This window comes from Nicotiana sylvestris, chromosome 12 (assembly GCF_000393655.2).
Source record: "Nicotiana sylvestris chromosome 12, ASM39365v2, whole genome shotgun sequence".
NCBI lineage: Eukaryota > Viridiplantae > Streptophyta > Magnoliopsida > Solanales > Solanaceae > Nicotiana > Nicotiana sylvestris.
In genome coordinates, this window is record NC_091068.1 from 152,090,507 (window position 1) to 152,099,661 (window position 9,155).

The window sequence follows — 9,155 nt, forward strand, 5'->3', positions numbered from 1 at the left end:
AAAGTTATTGGAGGGATAAATGTAAGTGCAACAGAATGACGAGACATGAGAGTTTTTAGAGGATTATTTTTTGGAGTGAAGTTAAAGTAATATAATGCATTGGTTGGGGCAGAATATTTTATACAGAAAGTTGGCAAAGAGCATCATTTTGAGCTTTTCGAACAACTCATATGTGGTGACAATGTTGGGAGTAATATTGGAAACTCTATTTGTTTGAGTCCTGGTGTGGACCAGAATTTTCATCAAAGGTGTTAAAATATAAATAATTAGATACATCGAAAAATCAAGGGGAATCAACATATTGTAAATATACATAAAATAAAATAAATTATCTAGCTGTAAATTTCCGACAAAGGGTATCGGTTGAAACCCCTTGGTTCAATGTGGCTCCGCCACTGGTCCTACCCCTGCTTGTGAATTCAGATAAAATAAACAATAAGAGATCAGTAAGAGTAGGCGACTCTAGGATTTACACTTTACGTATTAGAATTTTAAATTCTATCACAGCCATTCGAGGATTCGAAATTTGTTCATACGGATATTTTTAGCTTCCAAGAATTTCTTCCAAAATGTTTTAAAATTTTGACCTTCCATAAAAAGTTTACTTGTTTTGCAAAAAAATTATATTGATTAAGCAGCTCTTCTGCTAAAACTACAAACTCCACCTGAAATCGTTTAGTGAATTGCTTAACTCATTTCACTGTTATAAATTGAGTTTAATAATAACGTGTTCTGTTTACTGCTAAATTATGTTGGCTTCCATCTCTGAACCGTTATTGCCTAATTAGCTGGTGAAGTGCTAAAGACAGACGTATACAAGAAGATAATACTAGTATTTTTTTTCTTTTTCTTCACACTAATCATTCTCTTTTGTTGGTCCTCATTTGTCTAATTAGCCATGATAATCAAATATACTTTTTCTGCCACTAGTAATGCAGTTATAGAACCAAACTCTCTTTTGTTTTAACTTCTATAATTTTTTAAGTGAAAATGGTTGGCAAGATTGCGTGCTTTGTGCTACTCTGCATGGCGGTGGTTACAGCCCATGCAGATTCACTCTGGCCTGGCTCCTTGCCTCCCTTATTTGCAGGGCCGCGGTCCTTTGGGGAGCTGCTGCGGCGGTGTTAAAGGTCTGTTGGGTGATGCTCGCACCCCAGCTGACCGCAAAACTGCATGCACTTGCCTGAAATCAGCTGCTAATGCTATTAAGGGAATTACTATGGGCAAAGCCTCTGGACTCCCTAGTGCTTGTGGTGTTAACATTCCATACAAGATCAGTCCCTCTACAGACTGCTCCGGGTACATTATTAATTCCTGTATTTATCTTTTACACTATCAGATTATGCAATTTACGACAATACGTAGCTTTTCATATCAATCTTGAAAAATAAAGTAATAACATGTTAGGTATACCGTTCTTGATTAATGTTGATTAAATTTGGTGATGCAGGGTCCAGTGAGGTTGATGAAAGATCAGTTTTTTCTTCGAACAAATCTGGAAGTAGCGAAATCATAATAAGAAGATGGGTCGAGTTTTTTATTCTGCTTATGGATCCATTACTATGTATCTGTTGTCTGTTTCTTTTTATTTGAGTCTTGTAACGAAAGTACTTTAGCAGTTGGTTGGTATTACAATCCAATCTTGAGACTTGATATATTGAACAATATCTATCTTATTTAGTTAATTTCTCTTCCACGAGAATTTAATTCCTTCTCTCTCTCTCTGTTTTCATTTACTTAATAACTTCATGGATGATAACTCATCACTAAATAAATTTTTGTAATGAAAAAGGTCACTTAATAATTCTACCTAAGTATTATGGAAAAAAGAAATTCATACTCAAAAAGTCACTTAACTTTACCTTAATATCACAAAAAGTCAGTAGGAGAAAGCAAAGAGATATGGTCACATGGACATTTATATTATTTCTGTGATATGTAATTAAAATTGAGTAAATTTTGTTATAAAAATTTAGCAACTTCATGTAATGGCTAACGTGAACTTACTGAGTTTTCCATTACGTACACGGGTAACGTTGATGCAATAAAATAAAAGTTGAGCGACATAAAACTGAACCTATAAACAATACTTTAATTTGTCTAACAATACTTTAATGTTTTGCCCAAAGACAATACGTTCAGAGTCAGAATATCAGAAAAGTAAAATATAATAAAATCGTCAGTAAAGCAAAAATTAATTTGCTTGTGGTCCGTGTATCTTATAAGTAATATATATATATATATATACTCCTATATATATATATATATATATAGGTACATTTTTCGTACTAGTGTCTACTGTACTTTGATGAATTGTTCTTTGATGAATTGTTCTCTGAACTGGACTAGAATTGGTTGATTCCATTAATTCTTTTAAACTTATTAACGATTATGTTTCCTTTCTTCATAAATATAAACATAAAATTTATAAGATTATATTGCTGAAAAGTCTGGCGCCTTGTAAAGGTTGCTATCAAAATTTATAATCATCTCGACATCCGTAAGGGCGCTATCCTCCCTAACATGTGTCGTCAATATGACCGATCGTATATACTCAGTCTTCTCTCTGACGACTCTAATTACTAGCTACATATTTAGTCTCCATTATTTAAATAAAGATTATTCTTTTAGTTCAATTTCATAGTACAACCTTATTTGAGTGAACACAAGTTTAAAGATGGTAGTTTGATTTATGTGCATATTATAATGTGCTATGGAAGAAAGTTTTAAAAGAATGGTTGCAGCAAAGTCTCCTAAGATACTTGAGGTCGAAGCTATAAGGATCAAAAAAAACAAAAAATAAAAAGGAGAGGAAGAGATAACAAGAAAGAGAAGGGAGGGAAGAAGTATAGCTTGAATCTGGAATTGTCCTGAGATTTGGGTTGCCCTTGAAAGGATGAACGAGTTTAATTCGAGATATTGCCAAAAGTTATTAGTGGCTACTTTTTGAGCATGGAGTAGTTAGTTTTTGTTAGAGAGCGTTTTATCCTTAAATATGGTATATATTTTTTGGCACACGAACTTTAGTCTACCAAAATATCGTGTGAGATACCAAAAAAAAGTTATTAGTTCAAAGGATATCGTGGTAATTGTTTGACTCAAAAGATGTTAAAACCTTTTTGAACAAATCAATCAAAGATGAAGGGGCAAATCTTAGCCAAACATAATTAACTCCAGATCAAAACGTTAATGATAATGAACGCATATGAGACGAAAGAAACATGATTGGTCTCATTAAGATTAAACATTACCTTCCTCATCCACTGATGAGAAAATAGATTTACATGTATTCTTTGGGGTCAATTCCCCCCCCCCCCCATTTCCTAAGATACAAGAAAGAGGCTTTTTGTCCTCTTTTTTAGGAGAATGGCGAAGCCACCACCCCCACCCACATTGAGAGCTTTTCTTGGCTATATATAGTTGAGGTCCTTTTACTCGCCCCTTGACTCACCCCTTTCTTGTCACTAATGTCCCTTGGTTTTGACTTTAGGTGTTGCTCTTTCCGATTTGTCGGACGTCTTAGAGCAGAAAATAGAGTGGGCTACGTTAACTTTCACTGCCTGGTTATCGAGGCGGGGTATCGGGCGGCCTGGTCGTGGTGGTCAGATTTTGACCAATACAGTTAGTCCCTCAGTCTGTCGGGGTCGTCTTACGTCGGACTCGGCAGACGGATCACGTTCGTTACGAAGTCGAGAGAAATTTTGCCTACAACTTTCCATTCCTTAGTCGCATTCTATGAGTTTTTGGCGGAGGGGTGGTGTTCTTTCGATCCTCATGGACCGTTGCGGCGGTTTCGGAATCGAGGCGTTGGTTGGCACTGAAGCGTTGGTTCATGGTTATCACTATTATGACACACGCTTCTGGGAGACTGACACATTTCATGCCCTATCAGATTCGAATGGCGACTCTTGGGTTTCGTGCTCGGGGAATTTATGTCTCTTACAAATAGAGAGAACTTGTCATTTGATTGATTCACTTCATCTTTCGCTTGAGAGAGTTCTTCACATATAGCTTTTTCTGAAATCTCGAATTTCTGCTTACCTTCTTGCTCACTGAAATCTCTCAAATCTTCTTCTTATTACTTCTTTTTGGAGCGTTTTCTGCTAAAAACAAAAAAAAATGGCTGGTGATTCTTCTCGCGATAACCTTCCTACCACTAATCCGATACCGAAAAGTTCTGTTCCGGTCTCTGAAGGGGCGGATGTGGCGGAGGATAAGGAGGTTCCTTCAATGATTGAGATTTTGCCTCGTCTGGGGAGAGAGGCGACTGACTTCAGCTTTAGCGGTGGAGCGGAGCCAGAACCTGTCCCTTCCGTCGTGAGGGAAAGGGGGATTGTAGAGTTGAAAGAAAGGTGGAGGACCCCCGATTACGTCGATATGTGGTTGGTGGAGGGGGACAACACAGTTCACTTTGACCATCCCGGGTACTGCGTGTTTTACGCCTACCCCTTCATTGTAGGGTACACACTTCCATTCGAAATACGCGCCTAGAGCGACTAACATGTCATTATTTTAGGTAGGGCCGTGAAATTTGCTAAAACGGCTCCTCCCTAATTCTAAGCAATTAACTGTACATTTATTGAGGGCCCCGAAATCTATACATTTCATTAAGCGAGGCTCATCTCATTTATTTTAAATGGACAAATCTTAAAGCGACTACATTTTTTCTATAAAAATTAGTCTCTAAAATAAAGAAAGAAAAATCCTAATTAATTACTAGCTTTTATTATTTTAAGAAAACATGACATGCTAATTGCTTGGTTAATACAAATATTGATGAAAAAAGGAATTTTACTCTTAATTTCGAAATTATAAATAAAATAAAAATTCAACAACTAATATTCAAAATAAACAAATATAGCTAGATTAAAACTCAGCATTGTTATTTTTTTTAAAAAAAAATATTATTGAGATTAATTATTCACAATCATTTGAAACTAGATTTAACCATAATTACTAAAGCTTATTAGAAAGTTTATTAGACTTAAACGTTCTTCTAATCTTGCTTAAGCTCAAGTCATGCCTTAATGCCTAATTTACGATGTTTAATTTAAATTCGTGTCTTAGCTAAATTTAGCTACTTGTTCATGATCAACCTATAATCTTGAAGCCTTCATAACTAGTGAATTAACCTGTTTTGCCGAACTGATTTATTACAGACTAACTTATGATATTATTTTCTTATTCCAGCTATTATTTAGTAATTCATGAAATAGCTTAAATACAATCAACAAAAGAAACAAAGAAAAAAAACGAAATTAAAACTTCAAATTTTCATTCTTCATATGTATTCATGCTTCATATTTCGGATTACAATAACCAGCTTTTCAGTTGTGTACCTGATATTGGAAGCAAAAGAAAATGAATATGAGAATCAACAGCAGCAGTAAAATCAGTACAACACAGCAACAATAGCCCAGCAACACTAACAACCCAGTAATAGACCAGTGGAGTAGTAATCCAAAAAAAAAACAAAAGCTTCCAGCTTTGATGAAACAACAATTAATTCTGATTTCAAACAACAAAAGAAAGCAGAATATTTTTTTTTAGTTTTTTATTTTTATTTTTGAAAGTTTAAATATTTTTCGAAATTTTCTCTCTCTTAAATGTTCAGCCATTTTCTCTCTCTTATTTTTTCTTTCAGATTCGTTTCTCTTATCTGTGTATTTTTCTCTGTTTCTGCGTGTTTTTTTTTTGTCTATCTCTTTTTTTTGTCCCCCTAAATATGATTTCAAGACTTCATATATATAATCTCATCCCATAAATCTTTCAATTAATTAAAATCAATACTTTTTTTCTACCCAACCCATTATCTTCCCACTCATCCCCATTACATTAAATAAACATATCACACCACCCCATTTCATTTTGTCCCCCATGCCTAATATAAAATAATGCAAGATTCCCCCTTTAAATTAAATCTTGTCCCCCTTTATATTAAATAACCATATCACAACCCACCCCATTTTATTTTGTCCCCCATGCTTCATATAAACAATTACAAAATGTACAATTCCTAAACTACCCCTCTGACCCTATTGCAAATTACTATTTTACCCCGAAAGTACTATAAATTACCAAACTACCCATCAGCTATAACACATCAATTAATCAAACTTAACCAAAATATAGACAATATGATCAATTTCTAACAATGTTCAAACAACAATATGAACACAGATGAACATCATAACAACAATATCACATGAACACGATTTTAACAACATTTCAACAACAAATCAACATGAACACAAATTGAACAACAAAGAACAACTAAAATTTGATTGAACAATATTTTAGCAACAAACAATCCTATTTTCGGATTCAACAACTACAACAAACAAGTATATTTAGATTTCTAAATTCAATCATATTGAACTTAAAATCCACTCTAACAACATTACAACAAACAATTCTTATATTAAACTTTAAACAAGACTATGAGACCAATTCAAGAAATAATCACAAATGGTAATCAAGGAATCAAACTATACACATTTCGGATTCAAAATCAAACAAACATAATATGAACATGAATTAAATCTAAAAATAAAAACGACGGATTCAAATGACTAAAACCAACATACTTTCCTTATTACAACTAAATTCTTTTAGGCAAATGACAAAACAAAAACTAAGAAGAAACAATTATGAATTTAAACTTGAACTTAACAATATTAACAATTTCCGGAAAATACATCAAATACATGAAACAAATTGAAGAAACAATTAATTAAATTTCAATTTGAATCTAACAAATATTAAACTAACAAATATTCACTTAAACAATAAAACAAACATGAAATAAATATGAAAAAAAAACTAATTAAATTTCCATTTAAAATCTGAAAATTAATTTAACAAAACACATGAACAAACTAAAAAATTATTTTAACGACGAACAAACAAAACAAGAATTGAATCATTTAACGATTTTGGATCCGGAAAATATCAAACAAAAATATGGACATAAATAAAACTTAGAACAACTAACCGGAGATGAACAACGACGAACGGAAGCAGTTAATTTGTTTGCGAGAAAACTGAATGCAGAAGAAGCAACGATGGAGACTGGCCATGGTTGTTCGATGAGGCAGCAGCTGGACGGCGAGGTTGACACAGAAGTAGCAGCAGCCGGAAGTGAAGAAGAAGGTGGAACGGGAAGCAACACCGCGACAGCAGCTCGGAGGAAGGAGGAGAAGTAGCGGCGACGTGTTTGGTTACGTCAAGAAGCTGGCGCGGGCAGCAGCAGACGAGGCAGCTAGGGTCATCCATGGTCGGAGAAGGAAAAGCTTGAACAACTGGTCTTTTGGACGTGCGGTTGAGGGCTGCCATGGACGTCGAGCTCAAACTCGAGCTTGACGTCGAACGACGAAGATGAAGTCGCGATGGATGGTGAAGCAGAAGGAGCAACAGTGGCGACGAGCTGTTCGTTAGCTTTTGTTTGGATCAACAACGCAGCTGGGTGGTTGAAGAAGACGATGCAAGGGCAGCCATGGTCGATCAAGCTTTGAGCTTGACAAAAGAGATGAAGCTATGGTAGCGACGGTGTTATGGTGGGTCGTTGGAGATCGAGGGACTTGTGTCGTTTGGTCGAGGAAGAAGAAGGCGGAAGCAGTTGGTTGAGGGCAGCCATTGATGGAGTTTGGAGCTTTTGGGAAGATGAAGAGAAGAAGAAGAAGAAGGAAGATAGGGGGGGGGGGTCTTTTTCTTATTTTTTAGGGTTTTTTCTTCTTTTTTTCTTTTGTTTTGTGTTGTAAAATGTAAGACAAAGGGGTTTGGGTCTTTTGGGTTATGGACTGGGTTGACCCAGTTCGAAATGGACTGGGTCGTAGGGAAGATTGGGCCATTTTTTGGGCCTGTGGCTTGAAATTGAAGAAGAGGCCTAATTCCGACTTTCTTTATATTTTCGCTTTCTTTTCTTCTTTTATTTTTCTAAAACTAAATTATAAAAATACTTAAACTATTATTAAGAACTAAATTAAGTTATAAAAGTGCAAATTAACTCCCAATAACAATTAACGCACAATTAAGTATTAATTAAGCATAAAATCGTATATTTGGACATTAAATGCTAGAAATGCAAACGATGCCTATTTTGTAATTTTTAATTTTTGTAAAACAAATTTAATTACTAACAATTGTAGAATTAAATCCTACATGCAAAATGCGACATATTTTTGTATTTTTTATTAATTTAGCAAATAAACACGCATAGACAAATGCCAATAATTATTCAAAATATAACAAAATATCACAAAATTGCACACCAAAGAAAAATTATTTTATTTTTTGAATTTTTTGGGAGTAATTCTCATATAAGGCAAAAATCACGTGCTTACAATATTAATATGTGCTTATGCAATACAAGTGTATTACAAAGTTATGTGCATATGAGATTTTAAAGGAATGACAAGTATAAGATAATCATACCTTCTTACATTTCATTACTTACCATATGTAGTTTCTTTTTACATTTAACCATGTGATGATATATATGACTTCTAATTATAATCTTTCTGGATGTAGGAAAATTTTTGTAGATATATATATACAATTGGTTAGAGACTCGTGCTGATAACGTGTTATGAAATAAAAGCAATTTAGTAAAGCATGAACAAGAAATAAAAGCAACTTAGTAAAGCATGAACAAGAATAGAGATAGAGAGAAGGAAGAGATTTTCTTCTTCAATTGTGTGTATTTTCCTATCTATTACAAAGCCTTTATATAGGCATGAAAAGTGAAGAAAATATGTCATGAAATATGTCATTGAACATAGAAAATATGTCATTAACCATTTGAGAGAAAGATCATGGAGGAAGAGTAGACATCCACCATATTTTGATTTTTATCATAACACTCCCCCTTGGATGTCCATAAATAATATATTCTATATATTATATATAATATTTGTATTATACTTTTTTAACTACAAAATATAAATAATTTTTTGCACAAACTAATAATTATATTTGCCCATTTGAATAGGATAGAAGCGCGTGTGAATTGTTTAGTTAGATTATTAAATCTTGATGTCAAGTGGGGCCCAATTTTGCATCTGATTATCTGAATGCCACGTACGTAGTAAATCTGTCAGCCATGAGTGTATCGGACGGCAATAAAGAAGAGTCAAAAACTCATCACTAAGAGTTTC